The following is a 5,960-nucleotide window of genomic DNA, read 5'->3' as shown; positions in this document are numbered from 1 at the left end:
AAAAGGTTGCTATCCTCCCCATGAGAACTCTATTCCCATAGGTGATATGCTGAGATAATAACCAAAATATCTTTGTAATGGTTTCTAACATTGTTGTCTCACAATCCATCAACAACTAAAACATGTGCATTCCTCTTATATATATATATATATATATATATCCCCAACCCATGACAATTTTTATTTTTATTCTTCTTACCAATGTAAGTGTGTTTTTTCCAACTAGACCTAATCTCAATGAGAATAAGAATGAAGAATATTGGCATCATTGGTACTGAACATTTTGTATGGTAAAGCTCTTATTTTTAAGTAGATTTTATTTGAAATTTCATTTTAATATCTATTAAATTATATAAATATTATTTCTTCACTTTAGAGAAAAACATTGATCCAAATTCAAACCCTAATTTTTTATAAGACACATTAGGAAAAATTATATGATGGCTTTAACTTTGCTGCATATTGTGCTCCAATATTTCTTCTATGGCGAAAGGCCAGTGGTCATGGCTAGTTTTTTAACCGTGCTCTCGTAGTCTAAATGATGATGGTGAAAGGATGGGCATGCTAAAGTTTCTTTGAACATATTTAAAAGTTTGTCAGGGTTTTTCTCTAGTTTCTGAAAGCTCAGGAATTCATATAGTCCCAGAACACTACACATGAGGTATTGTATCAAAGGTTTTCTCTCTTACTGGGAATATCATATTCAATATTATAGAATCTAATAGTTCATTTGAATTATCATATATTTTGATTCGGCGATATTCTGGGAAGTTGCAAATCGGTCTCAGATGACTATTTTCTGACTATTTTATTTCACTAAAAATAAGTTTAAGATGACCGTTTTCTTATACCAAATTAGGGAATGTGACATATTTGAAAGAATAATGCAAGAGGAATTTGAAAGTGTAGAGGAATTTTTGTGATTTGGGTTTTGGGAAGGATAATAGGGTTCCATGTAGTTTCTCTTGAAAAGTACCTCAATGTAAGTGGGATCTGCATTGGAGTAAGATTGACCCTAAGAAATTTTTAGAATTTGTGTTGGATAGAATTGATCCCACCACCTATGGCCTAACATGGATACATAACTAGCTTGAAATGAAAGAAAATTTCAATGACTAACTTGTCCTCACATAGAATACAACCATCTAGATCTTATAAACTTGGATGTTACCATCACAGTGGCAACTTCCTTGATCCATCCACCCAATAGTGACTATGTGCTCAAGCTTGTTAGGAGAGAAAGTGGTGTGTATAAAATCCAAAGAATTACAATGTAGAAAGTTGAAGCATTGCAGTGAATTCAAAACCATGACTCTTCATATCGTGCAACTCTCCAATTTCTATTGGAATGCATCTATTACCTACTAAGATCTCATATATCTACATATGACAAAGTATAAGAAACTGTGGTATATTATGCAACTATTTTTGGAGTATCTATTTGCTACTCCATGTTTCCTTCCACTTAGATATCTCCTATATGAACATAAATGAAAGAGTGTGTTCCTTAGGATTGGTCCTTGATGTTGTTGTAGTTTCAAAATATGTTGAACCACGACACTGGTATCACATACTTTTATCTATGCAATTAAATTCTCATAGATGGAACTCTAGTGCACTAAAGTGACAAAATGATTATTAATTTGAGCTTGGCATAGAGTGATATATATCTATGCGAGTATTGCTAATGGTGTAATCAGTGGTCAGAATTTGGTTTTTTTTTGAAGGAGAATTTCAGTTTCTTTTTGAAGGAGAATTTCAATGCCAAATTAAGTGATTTGTTATTACACTAGGCCCTCCAGGATGACTCAAAAATAATGACACCCTTCTTTTGCTCAACATAAGTTGTTGGAAAATGGCTCAAATAGGTGAAGTATTAGAGTTACTGAATACTTTAATGCTCTCTATTGTTCATAACACAATGAAAATTAGGAAGGCCGCTCTTGCTGATATTTAAATATATTTACAAAATGCATGGGAGAAGATTGGATTTCTTCAGCTTGATTCACAACTCTAACAAGATGAAATACAACAAAGGAATCAACATTCTGAACTGGTTCTTGTTCATAATAATTCATTTTTCGCGGTTGATTCCCATGAGCAACTAACACTTGATTATATTAGTGATGCCATTTTATGAGCATATTTAAATGAAGATGTAGAGTTTTTTCTTTCACAGTCATCAATAACAAGTATATAACTGGTCTTGAATATGACCAGGATGTGACCTTTCACATCCGAGATTATTCCAACTAATCCAATTTCATAGTGCTAGGTTTCTTTAGGACAATTCATCTCAATGTGCTCCACTTCTACATGAGATTTATATGCAAACATTATGATCAGGTTGGCCATGTGAAAGATCATTGTTTTGATCTTCACCCTTGTGATCATTATGGAAAAAACACTTATCATTTAGATAATTGTTCCAGATACAAGACTCCTGCAAGAAAAAATATTCACCTTGAATGGATCACTTTTTAGAGATGGCCTTCAACAACCATGAAGATATATCAATCATGCCACATACCTGATTCTCAAGTATTAGACATGTCTTGAAATGGAGATTTTTCCATCTTCTCAGCTTCTATTTGATAGGGAGGGAATTAATGGTCAACTACTAGCTTCAAGGATATATCAAGTAAGCCTGAACCAGAGCCAATTGCCAAAGCCTAGAGCTAGAGTAAGCGAGTGTCAAAGGAGTAGCTATAGCTAGAGATAGATTCATGTTCCATGAGTATGATTTGGTTTGTGGCTATCCTTAGACCACCGTCGGTAGAAGACTTTGACTTTTGCTACACCTTTCAGAGTTGGTGGTTAGCCTTAAACCACCACTTGTAGAAGACTTCAGATTCTACAACCCATTTCCTCAGTTTGTGGTCATATGTAAACCATCATTAGAGAGCACTTACATCTCACAAAAGACTACAACTTTATCCATATTTAGAAGTTTTTTCAGGAACTACTTTGAGCCTAGTTGATCCAAGGGATCAGTAAAGTGCTAAAAATTCAAAGTGTTCAAAGTGCTCAAAACTTGTTCCAAAGCGTAGATATTGATTGCCTGAATTGAATTCAACTTGAATCGCTCAAAACCGATATTGTATTCTCTCGGTATCACGTTCTGATCGTTTTCGAAACATGTAAAAAATTTGCAGGTTGGATGCAGGATTGCTAACTGGGTAGGGTGACTAGGTAAGTTGATTGTACCTCATGGGCCAATGGCAGGATTCCAAGTGGCCTCATGTGATTGCTTCATTTTGGGCACATTTGATTGGTGGATGGAGTTTTGAAATGGACCAATGGTGGGATGCCATGTGGCACCCCGCGGGTCAAAATGTTTTGGCAAGGGCCGAATTTCCACCGATCGAATTCAAATGCAAGAGTTCAAGGCTCATAGCACACGACCTTATTGCTAGATCACAAGTGTTACTTATTAATACATAGTGGCGAATGTTTATTTGAAGTTTATGCGTTTAAGAGTTGGGGGAAGGGGTTGGGGCTAAGCCCTGACCCTAGGTCACCTTACCACCCACTGGACGGCATGCAGATGAGAGCCAAGGGCTCGGGCCTAGCCTTGGCCCAAGGTTCTAAAATCCACGTATATATGATCATCAGACCAGAGCGCTAACTGTTGAGGGGTCTAGTGATTAAGTCCAACTCATAGTCATGTAGTGTCCATAAAATCAAAGGCAGAGTTTGGCACGGGTGTTTGGCATGCAGGGCAGAACTATGGGGACCAGCTCCGAGTTATATGTAGTTCCATAGGACCATAGGTCAAAAGCGAAGGGGGTTGAAAGATAGCATTGGGTAGAAGCACCAGACCATGGTCACTCCAGCGTTCACATCACCCTCGACGAAGAATCAATGCTAAGGAAAAAGGTTCTAAGGTGAGGGGGATAGCCCCAGGGTTGCATGCCACCTTATATGACCACACAACAAGGTTTAATAGGGGCTTTGATGGTTAGAGCAGTTCGTTGGTTTGACCCTCATCCTTGTGGGGAACCAAATGACCATGACCCCAAACCTTAAGGGGCTAAGCCAGCGGGGGTGTTAGCCCTCGACCGCATGGCCCATATGGTGTGAATTTCCGCTCATAGGGGGTCAATGTGCATTTAAAGGAGGCAACAAATTGCACCCGAACTAGCGGGAATCTCACTGACATTAGGCGAAAATGGCACTTGGCGGTTTTGGAAAAGGTGCAATTCATAGGATAGATAGCAGGAGAGTGCATTTTGTATTGTAGTTAGCAGAAAAACTTCTAGAGAGCATAACTTCTTCAATTTTTGGCCAAATTGAGTCCAACAAGAGCCAAGCTGGGGGTTTTTGACTATTATGGAGCCATTGGAGATACACTTTTTACATTCTGAGCACTGTAAATCCATGTAATCACAAATTTTAGCACATAATGAAATATGCCCAATATTAGAAGCTGGACCAGGAGATGTAGCCCCGGAAAGGGGTGAACTCCTTTATCATTTATGTTGTCATGTGTTTCTGATATGGTATATTTTTCTCTGTTTTATGTTGTTAACTAAGTTTTAAAACCATTATTTTATGTGTTTTGCAAAGTGATCCATTTCCTAAAATACATAAAATTTTACTTGCAAATTTTTCCATCACCTTCAAGTTTGCATAAAAGATTAGTTTGGTATCAGAGCTCAAGGTTATTTTGAAGGTTTGATTTTGTTTGCAATTGTTTTCTAATGTTTACAAGGTTGAAGCTCAAAATAGGAGAAGGAGAACTTATGGAGCCAAGGTCTCAAAATTTTTCAAGGAGAACACATATATCTCAAGCTTCACCACTCATGGCACATGAAGAAGGTCTTGAAGGGATGTCTGAAGATGATAGAAATTTTAGAAAATATTTCTTTGAAATGTATGAAATGGTGAAAGTTCTTTATGAGGAAAGGAACTCAAGGTTGCAAGGAAAGAGCTCAAAACATCCAAAAGGAAATGGAGGAAATGGAGACAAAACTCCAAAAAGGAATGGATTTCACCTCCATCATCCTCATCCTCCTCTTCTTCTACTTCTTCCCCTTCACAAACACCTCCAAATTCTCCAAAAAGGCATGGTAAAACTCCTTTGTTAAAGCTTGACATAAAGTTTGAATTGCCTATGTACGATGGAGGGGTAAATGCTGAGAAATTAGATAATTGGGTTCATCAAATTGAAGTGTATCGCAGGATACAAAGAATCAAGGATGATGGAACCAAAATTCAACTTGTTTCTCTTAGGTTGGAAAGCGCAACACTTACTTGGTGGACTCAAGAGGACATGAAGGAACATGGTATAGTTTTATCCTCTTGGAATAATTTTGTTGTTGCAATAGGAAGTCAATTTTATCCATTAGCATACATGCAAAAAGCTATATTGGATTGGCAGAACTTTAGGCAAGCTAAGGGTCAAAATGTGCAAAGATATACTCAAGAATTTAGGAAAAGAGCTTTGATTTTGAGTATAGATTAGTCCTCTCAAGACACTCTACTAAAATACATTGGAGGATTACATAGTTACTTGAGACACACAATTCTCATGTTTAACCCTACAAAGCTAGATGAAGTTGTGTACAAGCAACTCATTTAAAAGAAGAGGGAAGAATGTTTATGAAGAAAATAGTGAGAAGTCATTTAAGTCTGGAGACAAAGGAAAAGGGAAGTTCAAAGGCAAGGATAAAAATAATGCTTCAATCAAGAAAGAGGGAGAAAAAATCACATGTAAACACTGTTCAAAAGAAGGCCATGATGAAGACCACTGTTGGAAACTTCATCCTGATATGGGACCCAAAAAGTTTAATAACAAGGAGAAAGACAAAACTACTGCAACTACATAACAAGATCTAGGATCTAATTTCGGAGATGAAAAAAAATCATAGCCATGGGATTGAAAGGTAAGGATTCTACTACAAGTACTAGTTCTTATGGCAAGCCCATTGGAACTCAAAATGAAAGAGAAAGAATTG

This window comes from Pinus tabuliformis, chromosome 9 (assembly GCF_031772625.1).
Source record: "Pinus tabuliformis cultivar Carrire ecotype Pingquan chromosome 9, CPIR1, whole genome shotgun sequence".
NCBI lineage: Eukaryota > Viridiplantae > Streptophyta > Pinopsida > Pinales > Pinaceae > Pinus > Pinus tabuliformis.
This window is presented reverse-complemented; position numbering follows the sequence as displayed.